Source organism: Galendromus occidentalis, unplaced genomic scaffold (genome assembly GCF_000255335.2).
Source record: "Galendromus occidentalis unplaced genomic scaffold, Mocc_1.1 scf7180000077520, whole genome shotgun sequence".
Lineage (NCBI taxonomy): Eukaryota > Metazoa > Arthropoda > Arachnida > Mesostigmata > Phytoseiidae > Galendromus > Galendromus occidentalis.
The window spans coordinates 154,849-173,119 of NW_003805508.1; positions in this window are offsets into that span (position 1 = coordinate 154,849).

Below are 18,271 nucleotides of genomic sequence, written 5' to 3' on the forward strand. Positions count from 1 at the left end.
GCGACCTGCACCCAAAGCTTGCGGCATCGGCGGTCCGCCGATGCCAGAAACAAGAAGCTCCCGCCGCCGCGCCGTCGTTGTCAGGAAAATTGGCAGGGAAATCAAGTCTCGTGGATAGATGAACACGACTCTATTTGGAGTGGCCGTTCGACAACGATCAGATGAGACGGAGTAGCAAAGCGAGCGTCAGGCGAAAAGACAAAACGATGTTCTGACGTTCGATTGAACACCAAGCGAGAGTTGAAACGAGAGGCGATACGTTTCCATTAATCATAATATGTCGATTGATCTATGATGCCCGGGCTCTTAAACTTTCGTGCTCCAACACGGCCAGGCTCGCTCGCCGGGATGACGACGTGGTACGGCCAGAGCGCGCGCGGGATGCGCGTTCAACCCTTGCCAGCGGCGAGCAGCGAAGAGCACGGTGAATTCTTATTCGTCCGATCAATGAGTCCCGCTCAGGGAATCGATGTTCTGCTCTCCGGCTTCGAGTGAGGATTGGATGTTTCATAAACGGCAGGAAACTCTATCCGTCATCGATCTCAATCCCAGAATTCAATAGAGCGGAGGAGATGGCTTCATCTGAACTTGATGCCCATGATGACCCTCTTGATTGAATCGATAATGAAGACAACGTCCAGAGAGATCAATCCGGGGAACGGTCGTTCCTCTATTTTCACACCCATGTTCAATCATCAGAAAATTCGATATCGATTCGGCCTTCGACTAAACAAGCGGCCAGCGGAGACTGTGAAGAAGGGGACTGTCCAACACATAAAGGATCACCGACGACGAGACGATCAAGTACAGTTTTTAGCGGCAGCCGCCGCGCTCCATATATTCTCGTAGTTCACAGGCTGTAATTAGTTTTCTACATCGGTGCTGGACCGAGTAGGCAAGATCGAGACTCCTCGGCGTCCGAGCGGCCGACTGGTGAGTGATAATGAGAGGACGAGTATAGTATACCAAAGATAGCGCGCGGGGAGCCGCTCCATCTTTCTTGCGCCGTTCGGTCCCTTCTGTCTGATGTATAGCTATGTTTGAATGAAGACGTCAAGTCGAACGAACGGACTGACGGAAGACTCCGTACCGGAGGCGCTGAGCCGTCAGCCAGCGAAAGCGCCAAAGGCCCCGACTACCCGCTCGCTCAATCGCCCGCCTGCTCTGCTCCATCGCACCTAATTCATTATTTGAGATCTGTCTCAATTCAGCCTCCACCGTCCGACCGGCAGTCTTCTCGTCCGTCCGTTCCATCGCTCAAAGCTCTGAAAGACCGGATCCACCCGCAATCTTCTGATGAGAGCACCGACTGCAACTCAGAGCATTATCCGTGGTATCGCTGCCCTACCCACGGCTCTCTGACGGCCGGCTCTTCATATGAGTAGAAAGACAATAAGGTGTAAAGCCTCCGTATCCCATGTCTGAGGAAAGCGTCACACTTATTAGCAGCAGTATTTTTAGCCAGTCGAGACTGATCGTACATGAACGATCACCCGGCTTTCTTTTCTTCGGAGTGGAATCTTCATCGGAGAGAGTGTAGGTTGTTGGAATCTCCGCGACCGTGCAGTACAGGACGGTTTGACATGCGAGCTCCGTGGTGGCAACTGGCCGATCCAGCGACCGCATCGTCACTCTCTCTCTCGAACAACTGCTACCGCCGGGTATTCCAAGAGTGAAAGAAAGTCGATGCGTGATCCTGAGCTCAAGATCGCTTCGCTTGAGTGTCCGAGATGTGCAGTGAGAATTCCACGTTCAGAAGTTTAAATACGATGAGCCGGAAGCGTCGCCGACTTCCACACGGCTGGCGGGAAGGAGGAAGACTCTCTGACCGTACAGTCCTCCAAAACTCGGACGGAAAGGGGAAAACTCGGAACTGCCTTCAATCTGGGTAAAAGAGGATGCGCTGTAATCACGGTGCGCGTCAATGGTGTCCTGCCGCCTCCTTCAAATATTTACAGGGCGGGAAAGCGGGCGGCTTGGTTACAGGGTGGAGAATACGTCGATGACGTTGGTCCCCGATTGCGGTCGTTGGATCGTTCGACGGTCCGTCACAATGGAATACCTCATCATCGTCGACTTTTCAGTATTTTGCCGGTATAGAGTCCGCCCGCCCCACGACCAGAAGCGACCCCAGGCAGACGAACCGTGGTCGAGCAGATACATCTTGGGACCGAGTCGAGCGGATAGAACTTGGTATCCTCGATTCCAGCAAAAGGAACAGAGAGCAGTCTAGAGAGCCATATACACTGCGTGAGTCGATCAACATTCGCGAAAACATTCTTGCGTAGAACGAGATGAAAACTGAAAACTGCGCGGTCCATTCGGCCCCTTTAGCACATGCGTATCGACAGCTTTGGGTTTTTGAAAGAGGAGAAAAGAAAACGGTTCAATCGAAACTCGATCGAAAATATCCAAGAAACTTCCTTCCGACTCCACCAAACAGACAACAAACGATGGAATGGACGCGCGCAACCATTCCTGCGTACAATAGCCTGTCATTCGGTCGGTTCGTAGTCCTCCCGATGAAAAACGCAGCCGCAAAGACATCAGGGCTCTCTCGGATCCCGGGAAGTACTGTTAACGTGTCCGCAGCCCGCCCGCGCATTTCTATGATTCTCGAGCGCATTCAAGATGGAAATGTCCACGAGTCCGACGGCATTCATGATTTTTGGTCTCTCGACTTTGTATTCGCCATGCGGCCTGTTATCGGATGCTTACCGAGCCGGAAACACAGACTAGGAGACGGGTGAAGAGCGGAGCGCCCGGCTCTGAATGACGAGGAACATGAACTCGATCCATGAGTCAATTATCGAACGCCACTCAGCTTAATCGTCTCGTCGATAAGCGCACGGCTGCCGAGCCGTTTACTCTAATCGACACACGACAGTGACCGAGAAGGGTTCATTCGACAAAGCACTCGTCGGAACATCGCGCTCCAATTGATTGGCGTTCAATTTCCAGCCCATGGATGGATAGAATTCATTGTCCACTTAGCGAGCGGCAGTCACCGAGCTAGTCCGCTCATCCGTTCGAGCCGACGATCCTCGTCGTTATGTGTGTGTGACTCGATGAGATCTCTACAGAGCCCCTTCTCTTCGACATAGAAGCAGACTCGTGTATAAATCTTGTCCAGAGCAGTGGGTGTTGAGTGTCTGAAGATGGTTCACTAGACTCTAAAGTGACGCTGAGGGTCATGCTTAACAGTCAACATTTTATGGCTCTCGTTCATCTCTTAGCGACTCTATCATTATTTCACACCTTAGTTTCGGAGAAAGCCGCATATGCATAACATTCCATAAAGTCCTGAGGGCGCTCTTTCAAAACAATTCTTGGACGAGCTGAGCTTGCGGATTTCCGAGGTGGAAGCGGGTTAGCGGGCATTCAACATGTCGATCCCGGCGAGCGCTCTGCAACTACTGCTTCTAGAGTTGCTTGAGGCGAGTTTTCTTCTTTAATGCGCTTTCTACAACGACTCTGTCCACAGACGAACGATCTAGGCAGGCAGCGGGCAGGAGTCAGTGATTGAGGCAGCTACGATTCTAGCTTTAGCCTCTATTAGTTTCACGCATAGACAACAGCGGCGACGCTAATTAATTACCACATCGTGCACTCTCACCCCATCTCATCCTGATTCTCCGTTGTATCAAGCTCGGCTCGTTGTCACTCGCCAGATAGATTGCCGCATCGCAAGACTCAGCGGTCTATTGTATGATGGCGCCGCGATTCTCCGATGAGTTCCCCCCTCCGTAATCCCGAATCAATCCTCAACGCTGTCCACGTAGAACTCGCTAGAATCTCTGAATGCATTTTCGCTGCCGGAAACGACTCACGAAATTATTGGTTCAAGCCTACGTTCGAAGATCTCGTTTCTTGCACGTTTCATTCCGCCGGTATCGCGATTAGTGCTTCATGTTTCCGGACCGAGCTGCGCACCCCACTCAGAGAGGGATCCTGAGATTCCGCGCCACGGCCCGGAATCAAATGAGAACAGGAGGAGCACGGAATGCCGCCGCTGTGTCTCGGGTCTGGGCAAGTGATAGCGGATCCTTCAAGCTTCAAACAGATTCGGCATAGTGGGTTCGGCTCGCTGAGTCGCCGGAGTCAACGCTGTCGACAAACATACATATTTCGCTCGAGACGCGACACTGTTTTTGTTATTCTGGACATAATACGACACCGGGGGAGCGTTGCCAACAGACCGACTGCGAAAGCGTCGGTCTAAGCTCTCCGCAAACCATCTAGTCAACCTGCAAACCAAACGAGCGCGCTGTCGCAGTACCTTGGTCTATCCGTCTACCCGTCCGTCCGTCGGTACGTCCAGTCGTCTCGGCTTTCTGTCGGGTTCTCAGCCAGTCGCAGGCGAAACTGTTTCTTTTTCACTTCTCCTGTGTGAGGCTTTCAGCTGCTCGTCGTCTTCTGCCGGCGCGTCAAGTTCATCTCGGCGGCGGTCTGTTAGTCCAGCCACCGGAGCGAGCGAGCATTCGTCTGTGCGTCTTGAATTATTATTTTAAATGCGCCGACCAATTAGCACACACAAGAGAAACATATGAAGACGGTCCTAACGCGGTGCGCAATCATCGTCCGGTTTCAGCTCCGTTTCAATTCGCAGTCGGTCGATTTGTCTCTCGAGAGGCTCACATTGGTGAGCGGTTCTCCGAGAATGATCCTCACTCAGCTTCAAGTCTCGCTGCCTTATCTCGCAACAAGAGAAAGAATGAGGCAGAACAACTGCAATTGGCCGCCGTTCACAGTGAGGCAGATTTATTACGTGGCCTTTTCTGAGATCTGACAGCCGATAACATCTGAACAACATATATTTGGCGCTCATTGTAGTCATCATTTCAATTGTCTCACTGTGACCAAACCCGCACGTAATTTCTCCGCGGCCGGGCCATAAGACATCGCGATTTGTTGCTTTAAACCTCCACTGCGCCGACCGACCTGGACGACGGAGTAGCTTCGCCGGTGTTCCGACGTAATCGTTGCGTGTCGCAGATTAAGGACTGAGATCGAGCGAAGCTTTCCGCAAAAAAAAAGAAGAGGAAACATACCCGCAATGAAAGTAATTCGCGATGACAGACCACGTGTAGAAGAGGAACACATGCGTTGAATTTGATGCGTAGAACTCATCGAAAACGCGAGAGTAATGTTGTATGACCACTTACGTGGAACGATTAAAGTTGCACTCATCGGAGGAGAAGTCTTCTGATGTTCTTCCTCAGTTTAACTTGTTTGCGCCTGAGGAATGATGCTCGCTCTCTCGTTTCCCACCTAGACGCCATAAAAATCCAGGGACTAGGAGCAAAGATTGAGGAAAAATTGCCTTCACTCAACTAGTTCGAGCGACTCACCAGAAGCCGTCTGACAGCTAGACAGCCAATTAAAGCGAAGAATAATTTACTCGTCGCTCGCATCACCAACAAGTCGGTCCTTTAGACTTTTCAATTTCGACTTCACGCTCTGCCAAGAACCGAAAAGCTAAAAGAACCTACGTACATGAGAGTTCATCCTCACTCCAGTCACATTAGCTCCACGGACTTGAAGCCTCTGAAGGCACGAAGTTGACAAATTGAAACGTGTCGAATAGAGTTGTTCATCATGCTGATGATGACGTCCGTTTTCCTACCCGGAGATTGCTGTATCTTCTGAGCAGATGTGCAAATAGCTGAATCGATCAGTCATTTCCACAAAGGTTTTATCCGACGCAGCCGAAAAATCAAACATCTGTTGCCATTAGCGGCCATGAAGATATATTGCTAGAAAGAGGCAGCACGAGCCTAAATGTCAGTCAGGAGTGACTCCGTTAATTGCGTAACGCCAATTATGCCCAGGAGTTTATTGGCAGGATTGTATTCGCGTCGTTTCGGGATCCAATAGAGTGAGTCTTGCAAATTTTCATTGAGTCCCGGAATAGGAACCGAATTTCAAAACTCGGACTATTGTTGACAAGGGAGCAAGGAATTCTCAAAATTGGGACACATTTCGGAAAGAGTGGCTCGGTATTTCCCCTGCCGGTACCACGAGTCACAGGTCCTCACGAAGTGGACAAACACGGTTGTTGAGCTCAACTTGACGCCAGAAGACCATTGATGAAGCAAAGCTAAATTCACTTCAATAAGTCGCTACGTAGTTTCAGAGTCCCTCTCAAGTTGCCGACGCCGCTGTTGCTGCCGCTGAGTCATTGTCAACGAAATAATATTTTCCTTTCTTCTCGACAAGCGAAGATTTTTGAAGAATGCCGCCAAAACGGCGTCGGATTCTCGTCGTTCGTCGTGCCCTCTCAGGATCACTCAGAGGCTTCGTTCCCAGTTCGTCAGTACGTTAACCGAGAAGACTTCTTCTCTCACATAGTATGTCGGTACCTCGTAGAATCAGGGACGTCAGGGAAATGCCGACAATTATCTTGTTAAAGTTCAATTCAATGTGTGGACAAAGTCGACGACGTCGGGGCGGGCGGGCGAGCGCCCGACGTATCGTAACGAATCATGCTGTCCTCGACGCAAAATGTGCCGACGGACGGACTCACGGACTGACTGACGCGTCAAAGAATTTGTGTTCATCGATCATGGCCGGACTCCGACGACCTAAAACCCCTGTCGTCGTAGTCGCCTGTGATCGAGAAGGAAGGTTCGCGACTTACCTCCGTAGAGCAACGCCAGCAGCCAGCGCGGATCTAATCGTGTTTAGCTATTCTTCGCGTCATTTTGAAAGACAGCCGAGGCTTGGTGACGGGTCGGCGCAGGCGGTGGAGGGGCGATGATGAGAAGAGCAAGCGGACGAGATGCGTGCCGAAGTGTGACATCTTTGCATTTAATTGTAGCTGTCTTCAAAGCATACTTGACGAAGAGCCTTCTCGAGCGATGACGGAAAGCGTTTGAAGACAGATTGATTCCTAGCCGGATAAACTCATGCTGAATTGTATTTGACGAGGCGCTCCCATCACTTCAGGATCAACGGCTCATTCGAGTCATGGCGGCCGGCCGCATATGTTCAATACAGGGTCGATGCGAGCGCGACTGGAGTAGCGCGGACAGAATGAAGGTCAGTCTGACTGGACGGTTCCTCCGAAGCAGAGTCGGCAGAGCACACCTTTCGGCGTAACTCCGGAAATCTTCGGGATCCAGCATATTGGCAGGAAGAAGAGGCTGGCGAGAGATAGTAAACGGGGTATTTCCCGCGCATATGGGAAAGTTCCAAGCCTTATCCGGTTGCAAAGCATTATGACTAGATTGTTAATGAGACGGTTGCCATTTCACTGAGCGCGTTGATAGGAGTCGGAAACCGTCCGATCATAATACCTAAGCAGGAGCTCTGGAGGCGTGGAATATTCGATAAGTGAGCCCGGATCCGGGCATACGACCGCGATAACAAGAACTCGATATCAGCGCATTTGCCGGCTCATACCGCCGTAGAGAGAATATTTGATTGTCCACGTGATCGATTTCCCCCGACGATATCGCGCGGGGTTCTCCGTCGAGTATCTAAGACCGTCATGATCCGGGTCGGGTTATATCATAAAAACTCATTGGAGCTGATCTTCACTGATCTCGAGTTCAATGTAGGTATTTTTCAGGTAGCTCACTTTCAAGCATGGATGCTCTATTAGGCTCTTCTGGCCTCGATGTTGACAAAAACCGCTGCAATTTGCATTCGGGCTCTTGCGTTCACTTAGCGTCTATCTGGATGATCATAATCGTTTCTTACAGAAAGCGGGAACGGGTAATTTTTTTTTTCATTTTCCGCTCAAACTGACGGCAGCGGTCGGCAGAAGTCGCTGACTGCTTCGCGATGAAGCCAATCATGATTGTGATACCCGCGCATGTTATGAATCATGAATTTACGGAATCGGAGCTATTCATCGTGTTTCCAGGGTTCCCGGCCGCTCGGAACAGCTGCGCTCTCAAATGGCCGTTTAGTTTCCGTTTGGACAACGAGCTGTACGACAAGACAACGAGCATTGCCGCTCGCTAGAACTTCTGTAGCAACGTCTCATTGAAGTCGACCGACTCCATTCACAGTGCCCGGGACGTGTATCTCAACCGCAGGCACTGCGTGACTTGATGTGCGTGTGCGCACACACACATCGAAGGACACAGCGATGCGCTCAAAAAGACGGTGAAGACGACGTTGATGTACACCGGCCGATTCACGGGCGTGCTGAAGTGTGGATGCGAAGCTCAGTCAGTGCCTCAGCCTTGTTTCTATAGAACTTCAGACGGCGGACGGGAGGAGAGAGAGAATCCAACCGGCGGTCGCTTTCATCCGTCGGCGGTTCACAAGTGTATCAGAAATGGATTGGAAAGAAATGAAGTCACTTACGATGGTGGGTTGCGGCTGCGTCGCTGCCAAGTTGCTGGCACCGTAGAGGAGAGCTACGGAGGCAGTATCAACACGCGCACACGCGGGCACTCGAAGGGGCGCTCTTTGAATTCACGTTGAGCCCGCCCTTTTTCTTTTGATGGGAGAGGTAAATGCGGTAAAGATCGTCGCGAAGTGACTCTTGAAGATGCCGCAATTGTATTGGAGTGTTCAGCTCTGATTCCGATACGAATACACTTCTCCACCTTTTGATAATCTCTCCGACAGAAATTCGGCTGAAATTCAGTATCCCCCGGGCATCTGTGTCTGTACGGAACGGATACTCGTAGCGCTCCGCTGAGCGAGACTCCATTCAAGTATCCACCAAGTACGCAGGCATTGGAAAATATTCACATTCGGGAACCAACATCTGATCTCGTGGTTCCCCTGACTTCTCTGATTCCGTTCCCTGATTTCTCCGAATCCGTTTCCGGATTCCTCCGATTTCCAACCCAGCTAAGGCGGGCTCGGGAGCTACGTGCTGAGTAGCTGCAATTGTCCTTCGGCTGCAGACGCCAAAATGAATGGTGACTAGCTAAGGAGCTACATCATTTCATCCGACTGAACGATGCATTTGAACGGAAACAGCTGAGGTTCTTAACGTAAGTAGCTACGCTGGAGCGGACATTGTTTAGCACAGCGGCACCGGAGGCAGCATCGACTTTAATAGTGATGTACAATTGTCGCCAAACGGCCCAGAGAGGAGTGACCACGGAGCCGAAGAGAGAGAGAGACTCAGAAGAGAACTGAGTTCCAGTGACGCTAATGATCGGAAGAGGCTTTCAATCACCGAAATCGCCTCATCTCAGCGTGAACCGAGAGTGATGATGCGAGAATTCGAGAACAGCTCAGCATCGTTTTGCTCCGCTACATGGCAGAGTATTCTCTTCTCGTGATGAGCTCGGCCGCAGAACAGTCTTTTGTGATGCCAGAAGCAATCTAGCCGCGAAACGTCTTGCGAGCGATATCTCGGTAAACCAAGTCGCGTACGGAGCCGAGCGAGTTGTATCGGATCGCAGGCAAGCTCTTCACTTAGAATTTGGCTTCGCGTGAGTTTCGAGTAGACAATCGTTTATCCAGTCTGCTGACCTGTCGCAGCTAATCGTCATCTCCCTGCCCGCCGCTGTGAGCGCGTGTCTCAGTGGGACTCTCCAATAGAGTCGTAGAATCCAGAGATCCCCTCGGGGTTGAGGGGACGAAGTCGAAGAACTCGCTGAGCTCTGACACGTACGCGTCCCATCCAAGGATATGAGCGGAAGCAGCCCCTTAACGCTTTGGGCCCGAGGGATTTCCTCGGCCGCGCAGTGTCCTTTCCTTTTCCGTGACGCAGACGACGCACGGCTGGAGGAACGGGCGGAGGAATAAGAGGATGGATGGACACGTTGAGGGATGGGTGGATACGTTCTCGGTGTAGTTCCGACTGCTCTGATGAGCGTTTGTTGCTCGCTGTCCGCTACAAGAGTGATCGCCGAGCGCTTCACCACACGAACAATTTCCTCTGTCTTCTGGAAGTTTCGTTGACGATCACTTCGAGGATGACGGAGCCATCAACGCGCGCGCGATGTAAGCCTCGGCTCTCACTCGACGTCAGGGCCCGTTGAGAACTAGTCACTTTGCCGCCAATAGGTACATACATATGTTCCTCTCCCAGTCGCTCTGCTTCCGTGTCCACCGAGCCGAGCTCGAGAATTCGCTGCGCGGATGGGGTCACACGAAAAACTCACGTGAGCTCACTCAGAGTACCGGGTATTTCATAATTATAAGAGCATAATGATAAGAAAACGATCGACCGGTGGGTTGGGCGGTTTGTTGTATCCATCGCACGACGACAGCAGACGTGGCCGATCCGAAAGCCGCGGTTTGTCCGACGCATAAACAACATGGGCGACGGAACAATGGTCTCAACAGTTCCAATTGTGTTCTCTCGTTCTACTGCTAGCCACATGCGCTGATTTAGAAATGGCGTGCCCCGAGTCCACGCCTTTCCTCCGAATACAACTTCAAGTGAGCTTTGCGTGACTTCGAATGACCCGTCTCTGTCCGGAGTCTTGCTTCTCTGCAATCCCCGCCGCCGCGGCCGTCGTCAGGGCGGTCTATGAGAAAGCCACGCTCCAAATATGATGCACACTTCTGTCGCCGAAACGACGTGTGTGTCAAACTCATGCAAAACTCTTCGCCCCTTCAACTACGGCGATGACTTTTTATCGTTCCGAGGCTGTGCCTTTCGTGACGAAGACGAGGCTCGACGCTCCTCGGGGTCAGGCAGAATCAGAGAGGAATGTCGACAACTTCTGGTGAGCATCTCCCTCGGACGAGGGGAAGGGCTGAGCCGCAGTCTCGCAAAGTCGCAATTGACGATCCATCAGCGAGGACATCGGAGAAAAACTGAGTACCTTCTCGAGTCACTGAAGACTTCATCCTTTTTTTTCGTCGCTGGGAAATCCGCTCAGGGGAACCAGTGAAGGCGGATTTCATTCGGGTTCATCCTTTTATTTTCACGCGATTCCTCAGAGATTAATTCCCGCTCATTTATGAATTTCCTCCTCCGCCTATACCTTGGGTGAGATTCTTCACAACAGCAGCGCAATCAACGGTGAAGATCGATCCCGAAGGAATCAAGCGGATTCTGCCTCTCCTGCAATCACAAAAATTGACTGGCTGACGAGTCAATCAAAGCGAAACTCGCGGGCCTTCGAACGTGAAGAAGAAAGAAACAGAAATCGTGCTCTCAATTTCACACCAATGACTATCGTTTAACGAAGTTTGTTGAGCAGCCGGTCTCTTCTTCTACGTTTGACGGAGCGTTTCAGAGGACTAAACGATCAGCAATAAGAATTATCCAATAACGGAGGTCCCCGAAGAGATCAAAGGTGACTTAATAGAGTCAGTCAGTCAGTTAGTCAGTCCGCCGCCACCGCTGCCGCCGTCGCGGCTTCAAATTAGCGACTTCGTGAAGTTCATAGCTCTCACTTTTCGTTCGGCACGCTGGATTGCTGAGCCAAAACTGAGTGGAGGTCTCTGTTTTAGTGTTGCCGGCATCGCTACCGGCTCGGAGGACCGCTCCGTGGGGTACCGGGTACTTCAAAGATGGGAAAAATCTGATGTATGACCAGCTAATAGCCCCAAGAACAAAACCAAGCCGGTTGAGTGGCTAGCTAGACGCCCGATCCGCGGACCGGCAAACACCAGTTGCTGAGGATACCGACGTGCCTTCGTATCTTTTTTTTCTCTCTACATTCAGACGTCTCAACGTAAGTTCTTGAATGGAACTTCCCTACCGCGATAGATCATTTACGATCGTTCCGATGCTGTAGGATTTTTCGAAAGAAATTCATTCGGAACAAGGAACATCTGATACAATTAAACGTTTTGGAGAGGCACTGCTGACTGCATGGGATCGAAGTTCGAAGCAAATCGCGTGCTCTGCGCAGGCGAAGCAATCGAGTCGCCGAGTCTGCGGAGTGCTTTCATCTCCCGTGTGAATTATAGCTGTTCCGACTTCGGGTTTTGATACAGAGAGGAATTTCCGCCGGAGCTGTTCCTGCCGCCAGTGTTTTCGTGCCGGAACCGCAAATTGTCCCGAAAGGAGGAGATTAGAGGTGTTTACAAAAATGAAACAACTGTCGACTCGATGTCACGCGAAAGTTTTGTCGAAGGCCTGCCTCTCTGGGGTAGCGCAGTAATTATGAATCCTGGCATTCATCAGCTGTTGTATGAGAGAATGTTCCGCGGACGGTAGAAGAGTACGTCCTTTCGTCTGCCTGCCATTCCGTCAGCTGGCTCGATGAATCGATTGATCGATCCATCCATCCGAGCATCCATCTATCGTCGACCAGCTCGAGTCGATGACACTGCTCGACACCGCAACGGGACACTCGAGACACTGAAAAGAACTGACTGCTCGGGCGGGTTGCTGGCTGGCTGACCGGCCGGCCGTAGTCGCTCGTATCAATGTTTGAGCAAATATTTTATGTCAATGCTCCCTTCACCCAGGAGCACCGTCGTTGTTAACCCAGGGGTGGAGTTCTGTTCTGTCCATCTATAGTCGAGCGGCCGCTCGGTCGCACAGGCAGACAAACCGAGTAGGCTTTGAGCTCTCATAGACTAGAGTCAATGAGCGACGGGATATCCTTGGTTACCTCCTACCAGGTAATGAGTATTTACCCTCAAAAAGGATCCAGGTTTTCACTTGATGGCCATGGACACGAACAGAGATCAAAGATCAATTTCAGCGCGAGATGGAGTACCCTCGTAAGAAAATCCCAGTCTCATCTCACAGTCTGCGGCTCGTCCTCTTCCGCGTGCTGGGGAGTCATGATCCGAGGAGTTTTGCCTAACTCGCAGCATCTCGACGACTCGTACTCAATAAACTCCTCACGGCGCCGTTCCCCTTGTACGAAATTCTTTCATCATGATTGGAGGTTCAGCTGTGTCATCGTAATTATGAATCATAGCTACAGCTATCCTCGCCGAAATCATGGCCCAAATAATTTACGATTTGCAATCTTTATTCGGTGAGCGCACTGGAGGCCCAGTGATGTGTCTTCTCAGATTTATATTCCCTAATATTCTGTGGTTCCCGATTCCTCCTCAGCGCGGGACGCCCCGTGAAGTCCTCGACGGTGCTCGGGAGTCGGGACCCCTTGCGATTTCGTCCGGAAAGTACCAGTCATTGGCTCCACCGGGCAAAAGATATTCTCCCGGTTTCCATCGGATGAACCCCTCAGTATAACGAGAAGCCCCGACGCAGTATAGCTGGTGGACGGTTGGACATCCTTGAACGATATATATCGGACATATTTTTCTGAAGGATCGCAACATAAATTATTTTCAGCGATTTCGGGACCCCCGAGACCGGGATCCGTGACCACCAAGGGGTCCGTGGAATCTTCCAGGGACATTTAGAACGATGACCGACGATGTCAACGGAAGGCCTTCTGTTTGACCGAAGCAACGATCGGGGACCGAGTGAAAGTCATGCAGCCCTGAGCTGAACGACCCGACTGTAGTCGACTTTTTTTTGGTGGGAAGTGGGAACGGAGCGAAAGTTGACCATTCAAGCAGCGGTGAATTCCGTCGCCTCTCTAGGATACCGAAACAAATGTTCCATTGAATCAACAAGCTCAACGTGAGCTCAAATCTGCCGCGTGTCAGGTCTTTCTGAACCCCAGCTCCGATCTCTACGACTTGTGTCTATCCGGCGCCTACTTATAAGGTCGATAGCAACAAGCAGCGATCGATTCCATACGCTTTGATCTGAAGTCTCCTCCTACCATCTCTTTCCCACTTGCTTCTTTCGAATCGAATGGGTGAGTCTCCCTGATGACCAACCTTAAGAGAAGAAAGACCGAAAATTGCGTTCTTCCTACGAAGAAGATTTATTTTCTCACAAGCAGCATTCGCGGTTTGTCGGCGGACAAACTGGCTGGCTGGAAAGAATTTGTGGATTGTAATTAATGAGGGAGAACATCGCGTCCTACATCAAATGCCTTCGACGAAACAACGCTCGTTCCATAATGCACCCGATAAGATCTTTGATTGCCCAGAAAATCTATCGATACGTCGTCAATCCACGAGGCGTTGGTAAGCCGCGGTGCTCTCTCGTTGCTTGTTTGTATTCCGTCTTCCGCGAATCCTTTCATTGTGTAGGTATGATGGTCTTCATCGCGGCTCGACTAATTTGAATTGGGTAACTTACAAGAGTTAGAGCCACAGCGATGGTATACACACATGCACCGGATAATGAGGTGAACGAGTTTTGAAATTAGCGCGTTAAGAAGCCGTCGGAGTCGCTATCGGCACCAACGATCAATTAACTAAGATTCTCTCACGAGTCGCCCGGGGACTGCATTGGATGACGAGCAGAGCAGACGCAGTCAGTCATCTTTAGGAGCTTTTCCTACTGACCGGAAACGAAATTCCACCGAGGTTTCATTCAATTCATTGAAGGCTTCGACTTGTGATCGATGGCCCCCCATTTTGCGCCTGATAGAGAATAAATTGAATTTAGTAGAGACAGTGAGCATCTGACGATAGTAACAGCTGTCCTGCATTGGTCAGACTCCAGAGCACGCGGATTCATTATGAATTCGAGCTCTACGCCGCTCGGGGTCGTTCTCGAGTGTGCTGCAGACAGAGCAGGGGATGAGTCGACAAGCGGGTGAGCGCTCTCCATGTGATAGTCATCATCAGAGAACGCACCTCTACTGCTGACTGAGTGTGTATGTGTTAGGCACTCTCGAGGTGTTAGGGCCCCCGGCTGTGACGAATCGGATCAACTACGTTACGGGAGTGAAGAGCCCTATAGCCTATTTCGCGGCCGGCGTGTTTCGCTTGTCTGCCAGTCTGACACCAGATTGATTGTGAATTGTGAAGGGAGCGGAATGGACTCCATGATGCGATTGATGAGTGATCGGGGATCATGAGTGGATAAAAGATCGATGCCGATCCATGAGTTCATGGAGAAGCAGCAAAGCTTCGAATCGTGGAGTACGGTTCATGTTGGAGTCGAAGCTCGACTGCTGTCCGAGTTGACTTCACTGACAGAGAGCGAGACCAAATATTATCTCATGGATCCTAATTCCTGATCCACCGGCAGGATCGTGACGAACTTCCGTCTCATCAAAGAAGAACAAGTTATTACATCTCTGGTACATTGAACATTTATTCCAGCATACAGGTTCTACGACCTCATGTGTCGGTCGTAGATCATCACTTCTGTATCGATTCAGCGCGCGTAATGCTCAGCAATAATAATCATATGATAATAGTCGCGAAAATCATCGTTATGACGATAAAAATGATATTAATATTGATGATGTTTCGATAATTCCTTGAGTTTTTTTTACAGCAAACCCCGCATCGGCTCCGACTGCCTTCTTCGTCGTAGGGAAACGCAACTTCGGGACATTTCCCAATCTTTTCTCTTGGACAAAATATCTGCATCGCTTAGGCGTTCCTCGAATGTCGCCGCTTGTTCTGTTGCGCTTCCATCCGACGAAAACCTGCCATCTTGTCTTTAAAGCTTGATGGGGAGCCGCACGGGTATGTTTGGGTGTCTGTTCGATCAATCGAATACTTTCGATCTCAATCGTGATTCGATTATTTAGGTTTATATATATATATTTATATCACAGAAAGGAAAATTGAACCGTGCTTGAACCTAGTTCTCGGGATCGATTTAACTGGTCATCCACCTCATCGCGTGCCGATAGCGCCCAAACGGTCAAGATTGGGGTCGAGCACCGCGGCTGGCAACATTTACTCATGCCGGGTGATAAAAGCATCCACGCCGTTCCTTCGACTCAAGTATTCCATCCGATGGTCGGAATTCTCAGATCGCCCCATTTCTAAAGGTGACAGTGCGGCACAGGATCTCGATTATTCGATAAGGTATTCATTTCGGGTGACGGATATCCGAGCTGGGTGGGCTGCGTCGTAATGAAGATCGGTGGGAAGCCACGCTCGGGAATGAATCGGTAGGGAGGAATCGGTGTCGTAGGAACTTGAAAATTGCCAATGTTTGTTCGACGTCAAGCACCAGAATCATTCGGCAACCCTGGCACTTCGCTTCGATTCTATCTATCCACAGAATCCGATCGACTCCTCGCCGAATCGTGGGAACACTTCACGCCGTCCCGATTGTTCATTCATGATTCTGTCGATCGACGAGCTATGATCAAGAGGTTTGGTGCAAGTGGGCGGTCTCTCTCCGTAGGAACCAGTAGGGAGAAATAATGGAGCAAGTTATCTCTCCAGATGATTGCACTTGAGCTTCGAGCCTATTTCATCCGACAGCACGATGCCCGAATAAAATTTTGACATCTTACGAGACAACGAATTCGTCTGGCTGGATGAAAATGGCGCGTTTGTCTAACTTTTTGGTAGCTTGCTCCTTAAATCTGGACGTGTTCATGAATATTGGACAATGGGAATCATCGTGATATGATTTTCTTCAATCGTTGGGAAAATTGCTTAAATAGCGGATGACAGAGCACCTTGAGATTCAGTGAAGGAGAATCCGGCTAAATATACCGGCTGCACTCTGGTTCCAGACTTTCGAAGTTCGCTGTTCGGAACCCAGAGTTCGCCTCCTGGAAATCCTCGTGTGTACCTGCTACTTATGTTTGTGTTCGCATCTACATGAAATCCAATCGATTTCTGATTTTCATCCGCTAACGACGCTGCGAGGATGAGCAAGTTAAGTATGATGTTTCACGAACCCCGCGGACTACTTCTCTCCCATTCTCCAGCTTGGTGTTTATCTACAAACTTTCTACGGGTCCGAGTTCACGCGCACAGTTCTCAGGGCTTGAGGGGTCCTCATCATGTCCGAATCGCTAGGGCCCACGACGACGTACAGACGGGAAGCAGAAGGGTCAGATTGATGTCGAAGATCAGAGAATGGGCGAAATTCCGAGGGCCCGAAGGCTCATGTTCCGGGGGGAAATTTTCCCCTCACGCGGATGAAACAAAGGAGTGTTCGATGGGAGCGAGTTCCTGACGACAAATCAGTGCATGCTTGTCACGCGGAACAAGCGGCATCATCAGCCTAATTGTGAACATGGCCGGCCGGATCCATCCGACCGAAAACGACGACGGCAGCATCCCCATGCCAAGGTGTTATGAGAATGCGATATCTGTCGTGCGCCATCTGGCAACTACGGGGCGTAGAAGCGAAAAAGGCGTCGAACCATTTAGGAGAAGAAGGTTGCCGCCGCCGTCGTGGCCGCCATTGCTCATCGTCGTCGTCAACGTAGTCGGTGCCGCCGTCGCTGCCGTCGCTAATAACGGGCGAACATTTGGCTTTTTGAACGAAGTGCCGCCACCAAAACAGCGGCAGCAGTCGTTGGTGGCGTCGTCGTCGTCGAAGATGCATCGGAGGGGCGGACGCTCGTCGTTCTGGGGCCTCCGAAACACAACCAACTGGATGGATGGTGAGCGAGCCGAAAGAATGAGAAAGAGAGCAACAAACCAACCCGCCCAGCCAATGTGTGGCTGTTGATGCTGCGGCGGCTGCTTGTGGTGTTGTTGTTGTGTAGATGGGTAGCAGCAGCAGCAGAGACAACACCAACAACAGTGAGTGAGTGAGCAAGGAACGATCGACGACTGACTGACTGACTCACAGACTGAGGAGCTTCCTGACCCAGGCGGGCAGACCGAGAGAGCCACAGAAAACGTCATTTACACGCAACGGCGACGAATGACGAGGGAGAGAGAGAAGCGTTCGGTTTCCTTTTTCATCCAGACATCATCGAAAACGCTATCCGAAGTCGTGGATGCCGAATCCACTGCTCGTTCTAGCCGCAGGAAGCCCGCAAGAGAAATAACGACGGTGCTCGTGGGGAAATCGGTGGAAACGTCTGAACGATGACGACGACATTTCGATTCGATGAATGCTCGGATGGATAGACGGATGAACGAGCCAGCCAGCCGGCGACGACCCGCTGCTCGTTCGTTCGTTCTCCTTCTTTGCAGCCGCTACCGATGCTTCTCTTCGGTTGCAGCTTGTTCGTCTTCTGAAGTGGCGAAGTGCCGAAGTTGTGGCCAGCCATTACGATTACTCTCTTGCTGGCCAACGCTCACGCTTACCACTATCGCGCACTGATGGCAATAGAGATAAACGAGAGGAATGTTCCTCCGCTGCTGCTGCTCCTCCTCCTCAATCATAATCCTAAAGATCGCCCGTCGTGGTTGTCGATGACGGAAATCAACACTCTCTCCGACTCCACGACAACTGGAACGACAATGGCGACAATGGATACATTGAGGAAGAAGATGGAAGACAGACACAGGGAATGAGAGAAACGGAGAAGAAATTTAGCTGAAGAAGACAAATTTGACTTTCGTGCTCAGATCATTTTCGTTGTTTGCAAAACGATCGCACACAGCCCATAGAGAATCAGTCAGAACG